The 24040-nt window shown below is 32.7% G+C and overlaps 1 long non-coding RNA gene across 1 annotated transcript in view; it reads left to right on the top strand.

The window, feature by feature from the left end:
* Positions 1-248: 248 nt before the first annotated feature.
* The window catches only part of LOC145260343 (uncharacterized), a 31975-nt gene continuing 8183 nt past the window's right edge, over positions 249-24040 (top strand). Inside the window, exon 1 of the long non-coding RNA XR_013864276.1 lies at positions 249-339. This is a non-coding gene — a long non-coding RNA (uncharacterized LOC145260343). The remainder of the gene's footprint in view (positions 340-24040) is intronic.

The raw sequence follows: 24040 nt of genomic DNA, 5'->3' as shown, positions 1-24040 counted from the left end.
TTCACTGTGCATATTTGATAATGAAGATGCTATTTCAAACTGAAGTGTGCCAAACTAAGCAACCAATGATCACTGCCTCCAATAGAAATGTGGTAAAATATAAATAAAAAAAAACATTTAAAAGAAGCAACGATCTACAAGCAAAATAAATATTGACTGTTTTTTTAAAAATCATTATTCTTCTCCTTTGTAAAAACCACTAATTTTAAGCTGTAATCTCAGCAGCTGCTCGCATACTTGATACCGACAAAGGTCAATCAAGTTATTTTTTTATACAACATAAACCTGCTTATTGCCCGCAAGGAAATTAATCACTAACCTCAGTGATAAAATGAAACAGTAAGTAAAAATTCTAGTTCTTATATATGATAGAAGCACAAAAGAAAATGGGGGTTTGTTTTACTATACACATAGATTCGAAAATTTTGTTAAAAAAACAAATATATAACAAACAAATGTTATCAAAGGCAAGATAAGTTACTCTTCTACCTATGTGGAAAAGTTTTCAGTGGTTTTTCTCACTTTAAAACATGTAATCGGTTTGAAAATCAGTGTTTATCGATATATGCGAAAAAGACAAATGGCGGCAACCCCTTAGTTGAATACGTTAAGTTTGGGAAAATGAGTTCAAACTAAAAATTATACCAAACACTGTTAGAAACCCACCGAATATATGTCTGCCTATACCATGTTAATATATATTGAGTGAGATTCTAACAGTATTTTGTATAATTTTGTAGTTTGAACTCATTTTCCCAAACTCAATGTATTTGACTAAGGGTTCGCTGCCATTTGTTTTTTCACATATATTGATAAATACTATATGATTTTCGAACTAATTACACGTTTTAAAGCGAGTAAAACCTCTAAAAACTTTTCTAGATAGGTAGAAGAGTAACTTATCTTGCCTTTGATAATATTTATTTGTTATATTTTTATTTTTTGACAATTTTTTCGAATCTATGTGTATAGTAAAACAAACCCGAAAATGAATATCTTCCTTGAAGCAAGTAGCACACATTAACTATCATACTTGAGTTTTGACTTTATACTTTGACACTAGCATTTCAGCCCGGTGTTGGCCGGGTGTTTGGAGGTGTATATTGAGCAAAACAGAAAAAAAGAAAAAAAGTGGTAGCAGGAAGGCAGGCTCGAACCTGTACCGCGAAGAAGGAAAACGAATGGAAAAAAAACGAGACATCTTTGCTGTTACGACCACTGCCAAACCGGAAGTGATGTAGGTTTAAATTAAGTCTAGACAATAGAAAAGGGGATGACTTTCAACAATATCGGCGAAAAAAAGCGACCCTCCCTGTAGAAAAGTGCCCAGTTGAGGGTGAAGAAATTAATGTTTTTAGCCAATTTTTCGATATTTGTCATTTGAAAAGTCGAGCTTAAAAACGATACTGATCTTGTGAAAATCTATCACCTCCGTCGAAAGTTTTAGGCAGACATGCAAACATATATACATTTATATATTGGTAGCTAAAATTTTCGACCCAAACTGATTAAAAAGTTTACCCTATCTCTGAATACTCTTTATGTAAAATTTCAAATGTTTAGACCAGAAATTGTCTGAGTAATTTGGTAGAGACTGCAGCGGTCAATTTTTTTTTAACTTTGACCCCTATTATGACCCCTTAAAATTTATTGTTTTGAGCTCAAATTAAGTTATTAAGTTAGATCCATGTCCAAGGAACCTATACATAAAATTTTAAGTGTTTAGACCCAAAATTGCCGGAGGAGTTTGATAGAGTTCTCAAAGGTTAAAGCTTTGAATGTTGACCCTTTAACAGCCAAATTTTTGCCCGAAAACGGATTACAAAGATTTCCCCAAATTTCGGTACCATGTATATCAAATTTCGAGTCTGTAGACTGAAAATTGACAGAGATATTGTGTAAGGAAATGTACAAAGACAGACACACAGACAGACAAACACTTTCACTTTTATAGATATATAGATTCCCGCTAGAAATTTATTTTTAATCAACATTTTAGATCTGGATAATAATAGACTTGTATCTAAATTTGTTCAAAACAGATTTGACATGCAGAACTTGAGCCTCAACCAACCTTTATGGTGGCTTTGAAGAGACACATAAACACCAGTTGGAGCTTGGTAATAAGTTCATTCTTAGTGTTACAGATAATCTAGTTGGTGTCTTTCTCAACTATGTGGCACTTCCATTTCTCGTTCTCTTTCAGTGGAGGAGAAATCTTTAACGACTGAGACAATTTTTATTTTTGTACCTTTTCTCCACATTAAAAAACGACTCTGGTGTCTAACTCTGTCCTGTGGAGAGGCATTGTAAATAGGTACATAATAGTCCATGCAATTACAATCAGCAAAAATGGGAAGGGGGTGGTGGTGTAAAGACTGGTGAGGTCATCGAAGTTCTCAAACAACCAGTTTAGGGTTTTATACCCAGAGGTGTGTTAGAAAACTGATGGCCTTCTCACAGTTAACCTTTTCACAGCTTAAAAACAGTGGACAACAACTCAATGTAACTATCTGTATTGAATCCGAATTCCTTTTCAAAGGTCTAGGGCAGCATGACATGGTCTTTGCCAAAAACACAGTTAAAGACCATCACTGGGTCTTCATGACATGCAAGACTTTATGCAAACTGTAGGCTAGCCACCTGTTGTTCTGCGAGAGATGTCGGAATATGAGTTTGATTCTGACAATCAGCACTGTTGGTGCATTTCTCAATTGAGCCTTATCACGGCAGAATAGTTTACAAGGTTGTAATCAGGTCAGTTGGGGAGGAGGGGAAGATGTTGAAACTGGTGAAGTCCTGGAGGTTTTCAAACAACCACGTCTTGGTTTTCTGGAGCTGCAACACACAATTGAGTCCAGCTGCTACGTGACCTTTGCTACAAAAAAAAAAAAATATATCACAGTTTGAGGGAACTTAGTCGTCATGATGTGCGTGACTTTATGGAGATAGTATGCAAGCCACTTGTTTTCATTCACAGGAAAATAATGAGAGCACCGCTGATTCAACTGGATGCTTCATCTTGTCAAGGAGTTTTGGGCTTTCCTAAGGTGGTTACTTGGGCCTACGTGGTGAGTACGTTGCTCTTGTAACAAGGATTCTCATTCAGTGTTTTTTCATAGTCGCCACTCGAACACGGATATCTCTAACCAAGATCCACATTGCTTTGTCTGGATTTTGCTGCTTGTTTTGTTGTGCATGTATCAAAATTCATGCAGTGAGATCGCCATTATAATTCTTCAACTTAAAGTCTTTAGAGTATTCAATGAGTACTAGGTTGCGGCTAAGATTTGAGAATTTTTTAATCCAGAATTATAATGATAAAGATTACTGGCCAACTATTTGGACAGGGTGGATGATGCTTTTCAACTTGTACATTTTATTTATTTTGGTTTTACAAAGGAATCACCGCTTATCAAGGACTAAAGGCCACTCGGGGATATGGGTTAATGATTGTATGGTGAAATTTGATTATTTAAGGAAACGACTCAAGAACTTGCTTACATTGGACTTGAAGATAACCATATTCTAGTCAGCTGGAAAGCAAGCCAGTGAAACAGAGTTCCACAGGTGGGCAGTTCTAGGAGAGAAACTTTGTTCATGGAATCTGTTTAGATTTAAGCACAGATAGTGAGTAGGGGAAATTGTAGATAGTGGTTGTAGAGACGAGTGTTGTTTTGTGAAAGTTTTGCAAGAGGAGATCATAGATTGAAGCTCAAATAAGCACTTGCCATAAAAGTAATGATAGAGCAGATACAGCCATACAGCGTCTCTTCTGTGGGAAAGAGGTTACAGGGAAGAGAAAAAGACATCACCTATGTTTTGAACTTTGGCAGGATATTAATAAAAAAAAAAATGGAGAAGAAAAAGAAATACAAATCTGAATTATTTCAAATAGGAAGTTGTGACTATATTTATACTTCCTTCAAAATGTTGCAAAGAAACTCAAATTTGGGAAATATTTATGAATCCATGTTTATTATCTATTGTTACAATTTCCCAAAAAGTTAGAATTTTCACAAAGTTTCCATCTTCTTTCATCTCCTTTGCACAAAATTTAGCTAAACATAGCCCAGATCTGTGCTAGTTAAGATAGTCGACAGATCGACTTTTTTTTAAATATGTCCCTTTAAGCAAAAATAATATTAAACAAAAAATAATATTAAAAAAAAATAATATTAAGCAAAAATAATATTAAACAAAAATAATATTAAGAAAAAATAATATTAAGCAAAAATAATATCAAACAAAAATAATATTAAGCAAAAATAATATTAAGCAAAAAATAATATTAAGAAAAAAATAATATTAAACAAAAATAATATTAAACAAAAATAATATTAAACAAAAAATAATATTAAGAAAAAATAATATTAAACAAAAATAATATTAAGCAAAAATAATATTAAACAAAAATAATATCAAACAAAAATAATATTAAGCAAAAATAATATTAAACAAAAATAATATCAAACAAAAATAATATTAAGCAAAAATAATATTAAACAAAAATAATATCAAACAAAAATAATATTAAGAAAAAATAATATTAAACGAAAATAATATCAAACAAAAATAATATTAAACAAAAATAATATCAAACAAAAATAATATTAAGCAAAAATAATATTAAACAAAAATAATATCAAACAAAAATAATATTAAGAAAAAATAATATTAAACGAAAATAATATCAAACAAAAATAATATTAAACAAAAAATAATATTAAAAAAAAGAATATTAAGCAAAAATAATATCAAACAAAAATAATATTAAGCAAAAATAATATTAAGCAAAAATAATATTAAACGAAAACAATATTAAACAAAAATAATATTAAACAAAAATAATATTAAGCAAAAATAATATTAAAGAAAAATAATGTTAAACAAAAATAATATTAAGCAAGAATAATATTAAACAAAAATAATATTAAGCAAAAATAATATTAAGCAAAAATAATATTAAGCAAAAATAATATTAAACGAAAATAATATTAAACAAAAATAATATTAAGCAAAAATAATATTAAGTAAAAAATAATATTAAGCAAAAATAATACTAAACAAAAAATAATATTAAGCAAAAAATAATATTAAACAAAAACATAATATTAAACAAAAACATAATATTAAAAAAAATAATATTAAACAAAAATAATATTAAACAAAAAATAATATTAAGCAAAAATAATATCAAGCAAAAATAATATTAAGCAAAAATAATATTAAAAAAAATAATATTAAAAAAAATAATATTAAACAAAAAATAATATTAAACAAAAAATAATATTAAAAAAAATAATATTAAACAAAAAATAATATTAAAAAATAATATTAAGCAAAAATAATATTAAACAAAAATAATATTAAGCAAAAATAATATTAAACAAAAATAATATTACTTACTTGTCATGATGAAAATAGTAATAATCCAAAAATTATGAAAATTCATCGAATAGAAAGTTATTTATTGTTAAAAGTAATTTTTACAGAAAATTTAAATGTTATAAAGTAGACGAGGAAGAGTTCACACACAGGGGTCATGACTCGGAATGTCTATTTTATATTACATCGTAATGGCTTCCAACATTTCTGACCTATAACAATTGATTTTTTTGTTTGTGTCTTTCTCAACTGCACTTTACATTTTGCACAATAGCAATTGTTCTACTTGATGAATTTTCGTAATTTTTTGATATATTATTATTTTTTACATGACAATTTGCTTAAAACGACGTATTAAAAAAAAGAACTGGATCTGTTGACTCTAACTTAATAAGCAACCGGAATTCATAATGATCGGTTAATTAGCTTAGGCGTAAATCCTGTACAGAAAAGCATATACACACATTTAACTTTGTATAGAGATTAGCATCTTGTCTGCTTGTTTTATAATATAATTTAATATTTCTTAAGTTCCCTAAATAAATAAATAATGTTTCACTTTGAAATTCCTGGAAAGTTACCGGACCAAAACATTTGAAGAAGGCTGATGAGTAAAACAGTTTAGAACATTCAAATAATGTAAGTGCTGACAATACCTCATTTCAGAAATAGCTTCAAAAGTTCGGCTTATTTTTTGTAACACGACCTTGGTGTATCAAGATACTGTGAAACCCACGTTTAATCAGATCTTGTGTCGCATAGCACCCTTATGGGAGGGTGTCGAAATACGGACCTGCTCCCAAAATAAAAATAAAAAAGAGAAAGACATCTTCCTATGCACACAATGTACAATATTTAACTATTTGTTCCAAATTCTCCAGTGAACAATTCAATTTTCTCCCAGATATAGCTAAAATTAGCAACTTGTCTTCAATTAATTGTATATGATGAATCCTAGAAAAACAGGATGGAAAAAGAATCTCTAACCTAATAGGTCCAACACTGTCTATTAAGCGCCAACTCTTGTTATATCTTTTTAATGATCAAACGATATTATAATAATAAAATTTAACCAAGCGCTTAAGCTTAAGGTATCTTAAGAAGAAATTACATTTCAGAGAATCTTTCTTAATATGGAATCAAATGACTTTAAATCAAATTTAATGCAAATCTGAAATATTTAAACTTTCAAATAGAAGGTCCTATATTATGCTTTTTAAAATCAATATTTTAAAATGAATACTCTAAAGAAATGAAAATTGTGAAAATAATTATTAACTGATGTCTAATTATTATAGGATGGAATGATGAAATTGTCGCCGTAAAGAAAAACAATACAGTTTTATTTTAAAACTTTTTGAAAAAATCACTTCAGGTAACATAATTATATAGTAGAGCTCGCATCTATTCAATGTAGCCACCTTCAGCCTCAATCACTGCCTCAATTCGGGTCTGGAACTGGGAGCATGCCTTTTCCACAAGCACCGGCGGGAGCTCGGCAAATACTCAATGGATGGCAGAGATCAGACTGGCTTTAGTATTATGGGTGGTCATGTTGGTGATGTTGATGTATGACCAAATGAAGTAGTCCAACGGGGTCAGGTCGGGGGAGGAGGGGGGTAGTGAGAGAAGGGTACAAAGTCCTTCTGAAACCAAGCCTGGGTCTCTTTGGACTTGAAGGCTGGTGCCGACTCCTGCTGCCACCTGATTGCACCAGGGGATCACCACATTCTTCAGCACATCCAGGTACACTTTGATGTTAGACTTTTAAGCCGACTTCGAAGAGCTGGCATGATGTGGTCCTCACTTGAAACCACACCAAGACCATAACCATAGTTGGAAACTTTGTTTTCATCACCCTGGGCACAGCCTTGTTATACCGGGCAATCCAGCGATGCATTTTGAGGGTGCTGGCAATGATCCTGTTATCATAACTTGGATACAAAGAGAGCATCAGTTGTATTGCGGCACATCTCTGATCTCACTCGTTGAACATCGTGTCATTTTCAGACATGATTGGGATTTGTATACAACCGACCAAATAGTAAATGGTCTGCAACAAAAAAGAAAACCGTTCCATCAAACGAAAATGGAATCCTGTCATCATTTCTAGGGCAACAATTTTATCGTTCCACCTTGTATTGGTCAAATTTGAAAAAAATCGGAGCTATCTTAATTTCACAAAGGGCTTCTATATACCCCCTTTGACCCTTTGCATGAAATGAAATTAAACTAAATATAGCCAACCTTACCTACCCTTACATCTAGTAGCTAAAACTGTTTTCATCATCATATTATCATCTTGCACCACTTTTATGGCCCCTTATTGAATATTATATTGTGCCTAATATATAGTAGTGATTTCAAAAGTTAAAAAAATTGACTTGGGTGCCATTAGTTAGAATCGAAACCAAAACATTTAGCCCTCCAGTTGCATTCCCTACCGATGTTGCCACCAAGAAATATGTAAGAAAGTTTTCAAATCAAACGACTTGAAGAAATTAATTGAATTTTGGCATGCGCAGAAAGAAATACAAATATGTGAGCAAGTTGAAATGAACATTTGGAAATTTTTGAAATACTTCCAGTATCAAATAATCCTTATACACTGTGAAATTTATTTGATGTCTGAAAAACAAAGAACAGAGATATAACATATGAGACATATTTGGAATCAAGTCTTCCCTTGTTGTTATTTCAGATCATTTGAAACCATAGCAGCAAGTTTTAGTCTCCCCTCCATCAAGACCAGAGGTTTTAGAGAAATATCAGATATTTTGTAATTCATATACAAAACTAGGAAAACAAATGATTATAGTTGAAAATAACCTCTGGATGATGGATGATCCCCTTAATATGCGACCATAAGTGGGTCACATAACCCATTACACAATTTAGGTCATTACCTTTCCAACGAGTCTTCATTTGTTAAATTCTGATCAATAGTTGCTACGATTTCGAATTATAAAATTGCCAAAAAAGGTGGTATATTGATACATATATAGATATATCTATACTTGTAGCCAAATTGAATATTGAAATGCTCATATCTTTGGCTTTATGGGACGAAACTACATGAAAATTTGCAGGCTTCTGAAAATTATAATACTATTTTATTGTTAAAATTTTATGACAATGGGTAAAAGAACCTATATTTTTAAACCAATAAAATGTGCCAATTTGCCTACATTTGTATATACAGTGTCCTGGAAGGCAGCTTCAGTTTTGTTGCTTTGGTTGTCTCCCCTGTGGACTTGCCAGACCACTAATATGTAACGTTACACAGGTTTACACACATAGACCCAACATGTTGTATGTATGCAGTCTACGTCGCAAAGGAGATCAAGACAAAGGATAACTCGACTCTTTTTTTTGTAACAACAACATTTATTTCCTTATTCTCCCACTATGCGTTATTTCTTGTTACAGACATGACATCTCACTCATGATTGTCTTCTCTAACATGCTCTTTCTCCTTTTTATAGGCTTTTTCCTTACAGTGACGTCATTTCGCATTTCGTATGCATTTGCGTGTCCATGCTCTGTTATATATATATATATATATATATACTCTTATAAATTTGTTTTTTTTGTGTATTGATATTCATATTAAAACCCCTTTTTTCTATTTATTTAAAAAGAAAATACAACTTTGTTATATATAGGTCGTGGAATTGCATTCACTAGCAAAAGATCTAGCTAATTTGCATATTCTTTTAAACATTCATTTTAATTATATCCCTATTAGTTTTTTTGGTTTTCTTATGGGATGATCATCTTTAGTTAACTATTACATGTAATTATATTGATGCAGATTTATACTTGCGTAATATTTGCGTAAAAAGTTTATAGTAAACACAAACCTCTTTCTATATATATTTATGCATGCGTATATATATTTGTTTAAAAAATTTTGCCTACCAAACTTCTCTGTCAATTTTTGGTCTACAGATATGAAACTTAATATATAGGGTTTTCGAACCCATGCAAAACTTTATATTTGAGTTTTAGCCAGGGAAAATTGGTGCAAAATTGTAAAAATTAAAAAAAATGGAATTTCCAAGGTGACGGTCGAACAATGGCATTACAAATATGCATGCAGAACGTGATGTTTAATTTTTAGCTTTGCAGCTAATATGTCTTCATAGCTACAGCATTAATGTCAAAGGAAAAAATAAATCATAAGCTAAACGTTTGGGATTCGATTCTCGGTGGTGCACACGAGTCATTTTTTTTTTTTTTACTTTTTATATCATTACTATACATTGGGTCCAATTTAATGAAAATATCATATTTAAGCGTATTTTCTGACCGGCAATGCCAGGCGGCCTGCTAGTCTATATATATATATATATATATATATATATATATATATATATATATATATATGAGCAAATAGTTAATAAAACATGTTAAAAAAACACTTTGAAAAGAGTTAAAAACATATTTAATCTGAAAACGAAAACACTTAATAAGTGGATAGTCCTTAATCTGCGGAGTTTCGAAGAAATACTTTCCTTCTCATCAGAATGTAGGAATTAGCAAAATGCGGGATCGGATTTTGCATACAAAAGTATTTGATCAAACTGCAAGTAAGTCAAAGATCTTACTTGATAACAAAAAGTGAAGCAGAGGGAATATGATGAAGAAAAAGGTGATTACACGTGAATGGATAGGTAAATTATCCAATGACGTTAAAATTCAAAAATATAAATCCAAGAAAGTTAATTGAATTTCCATTCGCACAAGTAAAATCCAAGGAAATCACGTAATTGGAAGATAGTCAAAAATAATCCAAAAGCCGAAATCCATGGAATAATTCACAAATATGTACAAGGAAAAGTGTAAAAAATTCCAATAATATTAATAAAAGAAAAATAGGATATGCGTTTGACACAATTGCCGAGACAAAATGTAATTCTATTTTTTATTTTATATATATATATATATATAATCTTTGGTGTTTGAACGTATGTAAGTAGAATATAAACTTTAAAAACGTCTGCAGACGAAAGATGATTAAATTCTCCCACAACTCAAAAATAAAGAAATATGGTAAAATTATATCAAGTTGGCTTCAGTTCAAGGGATTTATATTAAATGTTATCATTTCAGAACTTGATAAGCACATTCTTTAAAAAAAACTGAAGAATGTTATGCAGTAAGTCCACACGTGTAGTTTCTAGTAACTCAGACTATTTTTGGAGTATTTTAGGCAAATGTAAAATAGAAAAAAAGATCTTTGAAGATTGTTTCATTGGTTTTAATCTGAAAAATGAGAACCAGGTGGTGATCCTTATGTTTTGCTGAGGATCCTCAGGATAGTTCCCTGGTTGATAAGAAGTAAATAGAGTCCGATGCTACAAGACTTGTTATATATTGATACTCTACACCAGTAAGTAGCGAGTATATTAATTAGTATGAATTTCTGCAAGGGTTACATAGAGCAGGCATATCAAACACATGACATGTGGCTCATCGTAGATAAACTTGTGGCTCACATGAATAATCTTCTTTTCTTCCACAACTCATTGACTGGGGTTTGGTACGTTTTGGCATAGTAGAAGTGGGAGGAGATGATTTTCAGTCAAATTAAGTCTTATAAAAAACTAGCCTGGGTGTCCGGCGTTGCCCGGGTTTTTGGAGGTGTGTGTTGAACAAAAAACAAAAAAAAGTTGTAGTAGGCAGGCTGGCTCAAACTCGTGACGCGAAGGCGGAAAGGAAAGTGGAGGTGTGTGTAAGGGTGTTGGTTGAGCAAAAAAAAAAAGGGAAAATTGCGAGCGCAAAAAACAAAAATAAAAACAGTGGCATTAGGCAGGCAGCCTCGAAGGTGAAAAAAAAAGGTGACGGGTTAGATGTTGCACCCATCGCCAAACAGGAAGTGACGTAGATTTAAATTAAGGCTAGACAATCAGAAAGAGACAACGATTTTCGAAAATATTGGCGAAAAAAGCGACTCCTCCCTTAGAAAAGTGCCCACTTAAGGGTGAAAGAATTAATGGTTTTGGCCAATTTTTTTATATTTGTCGTCTGAAGGGTCGAGCTTCAAAACGATACCAATCTCGTGAAAATCTGTCGCCTCTGTCGAAAGTTTTTGCGAGACATAAAAACATACATGCATACATTTAAATAGACAGGTAAGATTTATATTATAGAAGATTAGCGGGGGTACCCAGTGTTGCCGGGTGTTTGTAGGTGCGTGTGTTTGGGGGGGTGTTAAAGCAGACCAAAAAGGAAACTTAACCCTGTTTAAATGTAAAAAAAACGATGTTAAACTTCTTAAAAAAAAATAAAACAAAAAACAGCGATTTTAAAAATGGAGAAAAAAATCTTTTGTAGGTGTAAAAGGAAAAAAGAGAGGGGTTAGTGGCAGGTAGGTTCGAACCCGGCGCCTTGAGGCCAATAGGCTGACAGCATACAGTGTCCAAATGAAAACAATTGTCTGATATGACGGTGAAAAACCGACATTGACCAAACGTTTATTGCTTTCTAGACACTACTGGCCTGTAAGCTGAAAACCGTGCCTTAGTTTCATCAGTTTCGCTTTTATACGAAAAAGCCGAATCAACACAAGAGGGGCCGAAATAGCAAGAATTGTGTAAAACTCGATGTAAATAAATCTAGCCACGATGCGCATTTGTAATTCGTACATATTATGATCTACAGGGTATATAAGAAGTTCTAAGCGATAGTAACCCCCCCCCCCGAGACCCCCTGAGAACCCCTGAAAAAGAGCCTTTCTTGGACATGCAAAATCTCTTGCGCACGTTTTTCCTTTTATATATATAGATAACAAAACATCTGAGCTAAATAATAATTTAGCTTAAATGTTTTTTGTATGGATGCGCCTAACTACTAGAATTAAGTAAAGTTTCCTTATTCTAATATGTAATTTTTATGTTGTTAAAATTATGTTTTCTATCATATAGGTGCTACCATCCTTTATTTAAAATGAAAGTTAAGCAGTTATATTGAATTTTGATTATATCTCTTTAAAAATGCAATAAAAACTGTCTTTATAAAAAAAAATGGTTTTATTTAAAAATTTATGAAAGATGAACTCAATAATTCTTTTGTAAATTAAGCATCAAGCCACTTATTGGTCATTAAGTTTTGGTTATATAAGTATTTTTAAAATTTATTCAGATTTTTTTAGTTTGAACTTGACTTTTGAATTTAGTGATAATTTGTTAATTTTTTCAATTTTTTTTAACAGCCTTGGTTAAAAAAATTGAAGTATATTTTCTTTTAAACTTTTTATTATTAAAACTTTGATCTTTGTTTTATTTAAAAAGAATAAAAAAATTGAAGTATATTTTCTTTTAAACTTTTTATTATTAAAACTTTGATCTTTGTTTTATTTAAAAAGAATAAAGGCTCAAGGTACATTTTTACAGGTAGTAATGAGCTTTAAAACTCGCGGGCCACTAATATTAATTTTTCTTTCGGTCTGAGCTGGTCGTGTCCAACTTTTGCAGCCCTCATGACAGTACGAATCGACTCCTATGGCCCTAAGGAGACTTTGAGTTTGACATGCCTGACATAGAGAACATGTCAGGATACCTGGCAGCAAATAGAAATAGACTCAGCGTGATTGAAGCAAGGGTTTCCTAGACAAAACATGTCAGAAACACAGGTATAAAAGGACTAGATAGAAATGATCACGTGTGCAGGGAATAAATCAGAGTTTTTAGTCAGTTTGAATCGGGAAGCGGACAGACAATAAAGAAATCTAAGTGAATATTTCCTCAAGATTCTCTCCGTTCGTCGACCATTTTTTGAGGCTAAATAAGAAAACTAAGTTTGTTTGCTTGTTTGTTTGTTTGTTTGTTTGTTTGTTTGTTTGTTTGTGTTATTTCATCGGTTATTGACACAGATGAGCTGAAGCTCAACTGCACCCAGGCTGCCAATTTTTTACAGAGGTCCAGTCCACTAGACGATTGAGGTTGGGACTAGGGTAGCCTGGTGTTGGTGGCTGGTTATGTATCTTTCCCAGCCAGATGTCCAGATGTTTCTTGAAAGTGTCGGGGGACACTTTCCATATATTTCTTATTGCGGCTAGAATACAGTTAAATGTTCTTGTACCATTGTAGGTGAAGCTGTGGTGGATGAAGGACTTGATCCTCTATGTAGTCCCAGGTGTGGTTTTTATATAGCACAGCCTCTCTTGCCGCCGGTGGGTTATTTCTACTATTGTTGTGTTTGGGACCCTTTCTTCCAAGATTTTCCATATATAGATGATAATATATCACTCTGTTCAACGCTGTAGAGAATACTGTTGCAGCTCCTTCAACCTCTCCCAGTAATTGATTTGCAAATAAGAAGGAATTCACATAGACTCTCCCTCAAAGAGAAAACTCTCTAAAAAAAAACCTTTGAAAGTCAACAAGTCTCTATTGTGTTCCCATGCATCAGTAGATTCATCTTTAGTTAGACAGAAAATCACAACCACAAGAGGATTGTGGTGCATGCATGGAGGAATAATGACGGAACGAATGAGGACCAGCGACTGCGCATGTATGTCAAAAGATTTTTATTATTTGATTCGTTTTCTGATTTCTCGCTAGCAAAACTTCTGTAGAAAAAATCATGGCTTACCTGACTAGCGTGGGTGTTGTATTCATTCGCTTAAGGAAAAAAAAAAAAAAGAAAGCTAAAATGGCGACATAGCTTTTATATTTGACAATCACGTGTGAGTAAATGCAAACTCTATGCAAATTAGTTCATGCAAGATGCATAAAAGAAGCGGTAAAAGGAACGACCGACGAGTTGAAAGACGGTGTGTTATACAAACAGACGTGTGTATTATCAGGATTATTGAAGCTGACTCAAAAATTGTAGGTGGGACAGAACACAACTTTAAAACTCCACTGAAATCAATTTTCAAACTAAAACCTCACAAATGCACAAATTCATGTTTGTGAAGAAATGAAGAACGAACAGTCCGTTAACATTTGTGAATTAATCAGAACATATTTTACCAAAACTGGATAATCTTTGAGTTGTTTCAGTTTCCTCAAAACTTTGGTTTCATTCATTTCAAGAACATTTAGTTTCCCATGCAAATGTTACATTTATGAATTTGTCGCACAAACCACTTTTCCCCAAAACACTGTTGTCTTCTTCAGACCCATACACTGATATCTTTGCATCCTTGTCATCTTGACTGCTATTGTTTTATTTCTTTCACATCCTCGCTAATAAACAATCTATTTCTATACAATCGTTTGCGTCATTGTTGCTTCTTCAGCATGTTGTGTTGATTGTTAACCTTTCTGAAACCCAAAATGGATTTTGGAAAGGGATGATAATTTTTTAATCTTTCTTTTATTCCGATATGAAGTTCGGAAAATATTTCGTTTACACCTGGCAATCATGTTTTTCCTTATGTAAAATGTTGCAGCCGGTTTGTAACAAACCATACAAGATGCCTTCAATAAGTTTCCAGACTTTTTTTTGTACAAGCTTTTAAAATTATCGTAGACTCTTGAAAATTTATTATGTTATTGCTATACATCTTATAAGATGACCAACCAATTTTTATGATTTCAGGTTCATATGAACAGCTACAGCAGGAATTAGAATACACTCTATTAAAGCCTGATTGTCACAGCTGGTGAATTTCAAAAATGCAATCTGGACGATATGCAATAAAAATCTGTTTTAAACTTGGAAAAAAAATGAAATAGAAACATATGGAATGTTTCAGACTGCTTTTGGACCATCTTGCATGAATCGTGTGTTAGTTTTTGAGAGGCATAAGAGATTCAAGGAAGGCAGGGTGTCTGTGAGGTATGATGAGAGGATGAGAGGTGTGAGAGGAGTAAGGAAATCAGAACACCAGAGTTGATTGGCCAAATAAAGAATTTCATGCATAAGGATCGTCATACGTCTATAGAGATAATAAGCACACAGTTTGATGTCAGTGTGGGAATTGTACACCCAATTATTCACAAAGAACTGAAAATGCAGAAGATTTGTGTGAATGCACCAGTCCACAACTCAATTGTTGTCACTGACTATTTGACCAAGATGAGCATCAAGACAGTTCCTCACTCTCCTTATAGTACAGACTTTGTTCCCTGTGACTTTTGATTATTCCCTTAGCTCAAGGTAAACCTTAGAAGTCGTCGTTATGAGACAATTGAGGAGATGAAAGAGGCTGTGACAAGGATCATTGACACACTCACACAAGAGGCCTTCCAGAGGTTGTTGGAATGGTACAACAAGTGCATTGCAGCCGGAGGAGATTACTTCGAAGGTGATTAGAGTTTCATGTGTTTACTATCTATAAAAATGCCCATACAAAAAAGTCTGAAAACTTATTGAAAGCACCTCATAGTATTTAAATAAGCCATTACCAAAGTTTCACGTTTCTAGTGATCATGACAAAACTCCAAACACAAGTTAAATAGTTTATTAAAAATATTCTTTTCACTTCAGTTTTTGTTCTTGCAATATGCAGATATCGGATGTTGGCATCCTAAAATATTCTTTCTTCTAGAATTTAGTTATGTTTGAAAGAAATTCCATTTTAACTGTTCTAATTAGCCGTAATTTGTATTTTGGAGGAGAGGGAATCAATCCAGACATGGCATGGAGCCACTTAATAAATAAGAGATGCCTATTGACGTTAGTCTTAAACAGGTCAAAGCTATTGGTAGGTGAAAAACAGTCAGCAGAAAGAGATTCACAAACCTGTGGTTCATGGAAAAAAGCTATTGGAATAGGAAGCTGTATTAAAATGAGGTATAAAAACAGTGAATTGATGGAGACCACTAAACTAACAAGTCAAACAAGTTGGAACAAAAGAAGCAGCTTAGCTAATTCTAAAGAACAGATATAATAGTATTTACAGAAAAGAGACTAGCAACATCACGTCTATGTGAGAGAGATTGCAGAAAAGAAGATAGGGTAGGGCCAGTATAATTGCAGATAAGTTTCTGCGCCTTATCAAGAACCTTCAAATGGGCACAGAGGTTCACCAACCCAAATATAACAACAATCAACTCCCTACAAGGGGTGACAGTAGATTTGTAGAGATAGAGAATAGCCTCAGGTGTGAGCAAATGTTTAGAACGATAGCAAGAACCGACGTTCTGAGAAGCGAAAAGAGCAATGGATCTAATATATGAACTGCAAAAAAAGATTTCATGAGAAAGAAAGACCAAGAAGTTTCAGAGTCGATTTCTTCTCAAGAGACAGACATGAGAATCTTAGAAAAAAAAGGGGCACACCTACAATTGAAAGACAAAAGTTGAGTCTTAACAGGATTAAACGAAATAAGCCATTTTGTACCCCAAGTTATTGAAATTGGGCAGAATTTGATTATTTAAGAGAACGGTTCAACAAGAACTTGTTTACATTAGACTTGAAAACAACCATATTGTAGTCATCTGGAAAGCAGTTGCATAGTATAGAATTCCACAGGTGGACAGTTGTAGGGAAGAAACTTTGTTCATGGAATTTACGTTTAGTTTTAGGTAAATATATAGAGAGTAGGGGAAATTGTTGACGGTGGTTATAGCTAGACGACTGTTTGTCGTGAATGGTTTGTAGAAGCGAGGGAGGAGACCACAGATTAAAGCTCAGTCGAGCACCAGTCATGAAAATAATGACAGAGCAGAGGCAGACTCGCAGTTTATATCTCCCTTTCTTATCCTATTGATTAAGTCTCTCTCTACGAGTTTTAAATATCTCTGTGAACATTTATAGAAAGAGTGAATCTTCTTTTTTCGCGTGGACACAATGATTCGTAAGAGGAAAGCAAAAGACATCGTTACGCAAGTTCCGATGAAAGTGTTTACTACTTGACTTTCTTGTTATCGCGCATCAGAGAACTTTCGTCGAACGAATTCAACTCAAGATTAATTTACTTTAGCTAATAAAAACTCAAAATCTGTGCTTCAACAACGCATCAACGCATCCACGAAACAAATCGACTTAATTCTGTGTTTTAGTTCATTACATTTCTAAACAACTTTATATCTCCCCAAAATAAACGTTATTTTCGTTCTGTTTATAATATTGTCGTGATTTTTTCCTTTTTTTTTTTTTTTTTTTTTTTTTTTTCAAAGTTGATTTTAATCATCGACTTATCACACAAGAGCCACCAACAGATCTATTAGCGTCTCCTCAACGTACATAATCTCAACTACAGTGACGTGCAGAGAACCTTTTAGGGCAAATACTTAAATGAAAAAAAAAAAAAAAAAAAAAACGGTGTCTAGCTGGGGCACAGGCTTATAATACATACCTCTGAAAGGGGCACTTTTAAAACAGGAGTAAAAGGGGCAGATGATCGGGCACTCTAGCATTCCCCTCTGCACGCCCCAGCCCAACTAAAATAAGCAACTAACATAAATCCCACCTCTTCACTGTTGAGATCCCTAGATGCCAGAAAACCTACTTGAAAAGTTTCTTCCCTCGGATTACTAGATTTTGAAATTCCCTCACTGTTTCCTGCTTCCCTCATTGTACCTCCTGCAAAAGTTTAAATATTATGTGAACAGATATCTTGCTGCTCAATTCCCCACAGTTTCTGTTAGACACAATCCCACAATATTAGACACAATCCCAAACAGTAGCCCCTTATGTTCCAAGTGGCAATATGCTTTGAGGTGAAAAAGGAGTTAAAAAAAAAAAAAGAAAAAAAAGACAAACAAAATTTAATTTTTGTCACAAATGATTATTCTTTTTTAAATGGTTCTCTTTTATTTATTTATTTTTTTTTGCAAGAAGAAAAGAACAGATTGGAAAATGATGTTCTTAATTCATCATCATCATCATGATCCATCCATCCATCCATGCATTAGTTGAACCCGTTTTACATACTGACATGTATTGGATGACATTTCGAAATTGATTTCCAAACTAACTGACCATATATTTATTTATATCTCTTTATCTCAAATACATCATTATACTACCCTCTCATGTTTTCCTTAGTCGTCCCTTACCAACTGACTCTGCTACCTCAACTGTTCTACATCTACTAACTCAAGAACTCTCATCCATTTTTTAATGTGATCAATCCAACAAAATTTCCTGTCCTGAACACATACATACATACATACATACATACATACATACATACATACATACACACACACACACACGCACACACACACACACACACACACACACACACACACACACACACACAGAGTAAAAGTTGAGCACTGACTGGGAAATAAAAAATGCTGTTAACTGGCCTTGTGTAATGTTCACAATTTCTTGTCGTTTGAACATATTGACTGTCTTAACATTGTTCCTGTATTTGGCCTTTATATTTGTTAAATTTTCCTTAATTGTTGTGGTGGTTAAGAGTGGCCTGAAAGTAATTTCCTATCAGATGGAGTCAAAGGTGACTTTTTAGCTGAGTTCGAATCTCCTAACTAGTAGCAATTGTTACTTCCTGCACTGATGATTGCAAAAGCATTGAAACACCAGTGTCTAAAAGTATAAAATAATTTTATATATATATATATATATATATATATATATATATATATATATATATAATCTTGGAATTTTTTCAATCTTTAAATCTATATGAAAAAGCTTTTAGTTTCAAATGCTTGGTTGGAAAATATTGCTTAGAAAACAGTTAATCTCTTGCAATCACTGAATTATTTTACTTTCGAGAATTTACGTCAGTCTTGATATTATTGTAGGAATCATCAATTGATTACCATAAAAACTGCTTTGGGGATTTATAAACGAAACAGTATTTTATATCATGGCTCCCGAGCAATGTTGATTAAACACCATCTTCCTTAAAAAAAAACAAGAACAAAAATGTTCCAGATATCGAATCTAGTTTTTTGCTCTAGATTAATTTATTATTACAATAGGTTAATAACGTTATGTTATTCGATAGAAATGTCTTCCTTACTTGTGCTGTTGTTCTTCCCCAAGAAAAAAGTGTTATTCATAAAACTACTGCACTTTGCAGAGTGTGGACAAATCCATTATCCTACTAATCATCCCATGTGTGTGTGTGTGTGTGTTGTTTTGGTAAAATGTTTTTTCAATTATATTTCACTCTTTGTGTATACCAATCTTTTTGTTTAGAAGCTCAATATATGTCAAATATAACAACAGAGCACATATAAAAGAATAACAGTACAGTTACATTCCAAGATCCAATCATTTATTTTTCACAAAAAACAGTTCCTCCAGCATGTTAAAATTTCAGTAAATTTCTTTTACAGATCTTTTCGTTTTGCAGAAACAAGCGATTATTATGTCAATACCATTTCTTTTCGTGCATATACTCTTCAGAAAAATTATAAATTCTTTGCTTAGATAAAAAAAAAAAAATAATAATAATGCATGACAATATTATGCTGCAGGAAGAAAAAGTTCAAAGACTCAATATCGTGTGTTTGTTCCGGCAGCCATCTTTTCTCACACACACGCACGCGTGTGCTACACTTTGAGAAAAGCAAAAAAACTTTTGACATATCATATTCTATTCGAGCTAAAATAGTTGTGCAGCAAAAACGATTCGCTGGTTGGGAAAATGATAGTTTCAATGTATCCGTTCGTAAGACGAGAAGAGTTCTGTACATGTGTGTAATTTTATCTCACACAAAACAATCGGTCAGGTTAATGGATAAGTTTACAAGAGTTTGTAATCTATTTCCCCTCTCGACACTTCAGCATCATCATTTCTTAGCAAGTAGGAAAACATTCTCCGCAATCTTCCTATCTGACGTGTTTGGGTGCTGCAGGCCACAATCTTCCTTCACATATGAAGAGTTCGAATGTGAATTGCGAAAATAAAAAAAAAAATTTTTTTTTTTCACGACTCAAAATGATTTTTTTTTTTTTTTTCACATTTGAGGAATTTCCTATTTAATAATTTGCTTGTAGTACCTTCGTATCTACGTACGTTATTACCTTTCACACCCATTAAAAAAAAAAAAAACGAGCTCACCCGATCATAAAAGATGAAATTGAGAAATATCGTGTGTCGCTGTTAAAATTTTACTCATTATAAAATGAATAGTTTCAAAATCAAATAAAATGTCATAAATCGAATTCTTAAAATGCAACACTTTATTTGGTTAAACTACATTTAGCTAATATAATGTTCATTCTGCTACAATAAATACATAAATTCAAATAATAAGATTAATGTAGTTTTCTTGAAGCATTGTTTAGTGTCTATATAGACGTAATTTATAGAAGGCAATACAATGTACAGGTGCAACAGATCGACACAAACTGAAGAAAATTAAGACATTTAACAGTGGAAACAGTGCTATGTAGATCCACCTTTTATTAATACAATATATATGTACATTTTTTTACTGTCGATATTTAGTGTGATGTTTTCCCAGTTGCCGAAGAGAAATAAAGATAGAGAGAGGGAGAAGAGAGGGGGAGATTGTGAGAGTGATAGAAGAGAGAGTGAAAGATAGGGCTAGAAGGATGAGTAGGCAGAGAGGATAGAGAGATAGATAACAAGATAGGATGACTATATATATATATATATATATATATATATATATATATATATATATATATATATATATAGTCATCCACATACAGTACTGTTTCGCTGTTTCACAGCTCATCAGTGCAGCTAGATAGGCAACTACCTCAAGCCAGGATTGAAACTCGATCGTCTGTACCACAGTCAAGGCTCCTAACCACTATCGGCAGCTGCTGAATGAGTCATGAGTTTAACGATGTTTTGACATGGTCCGAACTACCTAAGCTCGATTTGTTTTCACAAAGAGCATTATTTAAAATTCTACAAGAACTTTTTTCTCAACTTAATTATAGTAAAAAAATAATTATATATATATATATATATATATATATATATATATAAAGAAAGTTCTTGCAAAATTTAAAATTTTGATTTCAAATGATGTATTTTCAAATGAGTTTCCATTCTAATATCTTTACTTTACATATCATTTTAAAGAGTGTTTTTCGCTTTATCTAATCGTTTTAATTACAATCGTTCTAAAATAATTATGTCTTCTTTTCAGAACGTTGAATACAAGATAGATAAAAAGCAAATTTGCACAATTTTCTTATTTCAATTCAAGCTAGGCCGAAAAGCTGCTGAAACAGCTTGAGATATCAATGAAACATTTGACCCAGGAACCACTACTCAACGCACAGCACAATGGTGGTTTAAGAAATTTTGTGGTAGCGACGAGAGTCTTGATGATAATGAATGTAGTGGTTGGCCATCGGATGTTGACAATGATCAATTAAGAGCATTAGTTGAAGCTAATCCATGCACAACTGTTCGAGAACTTGCTTCTCAATAAGACGTAACGTATACAATGATTTCCGACCACTTGAGAGAGATTGGAAAGACATAAAAACTTGATAAATGGGTGCCTCACAAATTGAATGACAACCAAAATAAACACCATTATGAAGTGTCATCTTCCCTTTTTTGATGTAACAAGAACGATCCATTTCTTGACTGGGTTGTGACTTGCAATGAAAAGTGGGTTCTTTATGACAACCAACGATGCTCTACTCAGTGGTTAGACACCAACAAAGCTCCACAGCACTTCCCAAAACCAGAGTTACACCAAAAGAAGGTCATGTTGACTGTTTGGTGATCTGCAACCTATCTTATCCGTTATAGTTTTTTGAAGGCAGGCGAAACTATTACAGCGGTAAAGTACTGTCAACAAATGGATGGAATGTGTCAGAAAATTCGACAACACCCAGCATTAGTCAACAGAAAAGGCCCAATTCTTTTCCATGACAATGCCCGACTGCACGTTGCTAAACCAACCTTGCAGAAGTTGAATGAATTGGGCTATGAAACTCTGCCTCATCCGTCATACTCTCCAGACCTCTCACCTCCCGACTACTACTTTTTTAATCATCTCGACAACTTTCTGCATGAGAAATGTTTCAAAAACCTCAGCAATATTAGAAACGCCTTCAGCAGCTTCATCGCCACCAGAACGAATGCTTTTTACGTTACTAGCATAAATATACTTGTTTTGTGTTTGCAAAAGTGTGTTGATTCTGATGGTGCTTATTTCGATCAATAATTTTTTGTTTGAGCCAAGATATGTTCATTTGAATTTAAAAGTTAAAAACCGCAAGAACTTTTTCAACATGATACATATAAATGGAAATTTTAAGTTAAATTGTGTATAATTACAACAAAATTTATTGTTTGACAAAGGAGTGCAGATAATTATTAAAGTCTTTTCCTTAACCCATGGATTTTCAATAAATGGCTCATCTCATCAGAGGAAATGTTATTAGCAAAATAGATATAGATAATTATGAATTTTGTTTAGTTGCACATAGATTGAAAATTAAAATTGAGGTGATAGTGTGAAAAGGATACCCAAAATTTGCAATCTATGTGCAAATAAGCAAAATTCATGATTATCCATATCTATTTTGCTAATAACATTTCCTCCGATGAGATGAGCCATCCATTGAAAATCCAAAACATTGAAAATCCAATTACTTGAAAACAAAATAAGTTAAGCAGAGGGAATATGGTAAATAAAAAGGTGAGTATACATTAATGGATAGTCTGGTGGAAGATAAAAAATCCAGACTATCCATTAATGTGTAATCACCTTTTTATTTACCATATTCCCTCTGCTTAACTTATTTTGTTTTCAAGTAAGATCTTTGACTTATTTGTTGTTTCATCAAATACTTCTGCATGCAAAATCCGATCCTGCATTTTGCTAATTCCTACCCTCTGATGAGAAGGAGAGTATTTCTTCGAAACCCCGCGGATTAAGGTCTATCCATTTATCTAGTGTTTCCTTTTCAGATTAAATATGTTTTTAACTCATTTCAAAGTGTTTTTTAACATATTTTATTAACTGTTTGCTCATATTATAAGCTCTATTTCCTATTTGATTTTATCGAGCTTTTATATCTGGCTGAGATAATTTTATAAATATTAATTCTTTAATATTTATAATTTACTTTAATTTTACCATCTTGGATCATTTTGGTAAATTCAATTGTAATTTTCATTTTATATATATATATATATATATATATATATATATATATATATATATATATATATATATATATATATATATATATATATATAATTATGGTGAAATTATACAAGGAAGCGGCCACAGCACCAGGCTAAAGAAACGCTTTAAGGACAACATCAAGGATAATCTGAGAGCTCTAGGTATTGACGTGTTTAACTGGGAGAGTGTTTCCAATGATTGTAAAAGTGACGCTCCATGGTTTATCATGGCTGTAATAGCTTTGAGAAGATGAAATATGATCATGCAAAAATTAAGCGTGATATTCGGAAGAAAAATCTGTCAGATATATCAGGTCTTTTAGAGGCTTTCGTACTGAACCATGTCTGTGATTTATGTGGTAAAATGACTTTATCTGAGCCGGTCTAACTAGCCACAAGCAATCACATGTAAATCAGTCTTTCTTTGATAGGGAAAACACGGCAGAGCACATATGTTCTATTGGCTATATGGTCTACAAATCAAGTTGAGGTCTGAAGCGTCATATGAAGGTCTACAGTAAGGCAGTACCGATTGGCGTCCCTCAATTTCAACTATAGTATGATCTCTGTAATAGACTGTGTAAGAGCAGGGCAGGTCTGAAGAGTCATCTTCGTTCCTATAGAAGATAGAAAATGCAT

This window comes from Euprymna scolopes, chromosome 36 (genome assembly GCF_053919585.1).
Source record: "Euprymna scolopes isolate OS-2025 chromosome 36, ASM5391958v1, whole genome shotgun sequence".
NCBI classification, from domain to species: Eukaryota; Metazoa; Mollusca; class Cephalopoda; order Sepiida; family Sepiolidae; genus Euprymna; species Euprymna scolopes.
The sequence above is the reverse complement of the archived record's forward strand: the minus strand, read 5'-3'. Positions and strand labels throughout refer to the sequence as shown.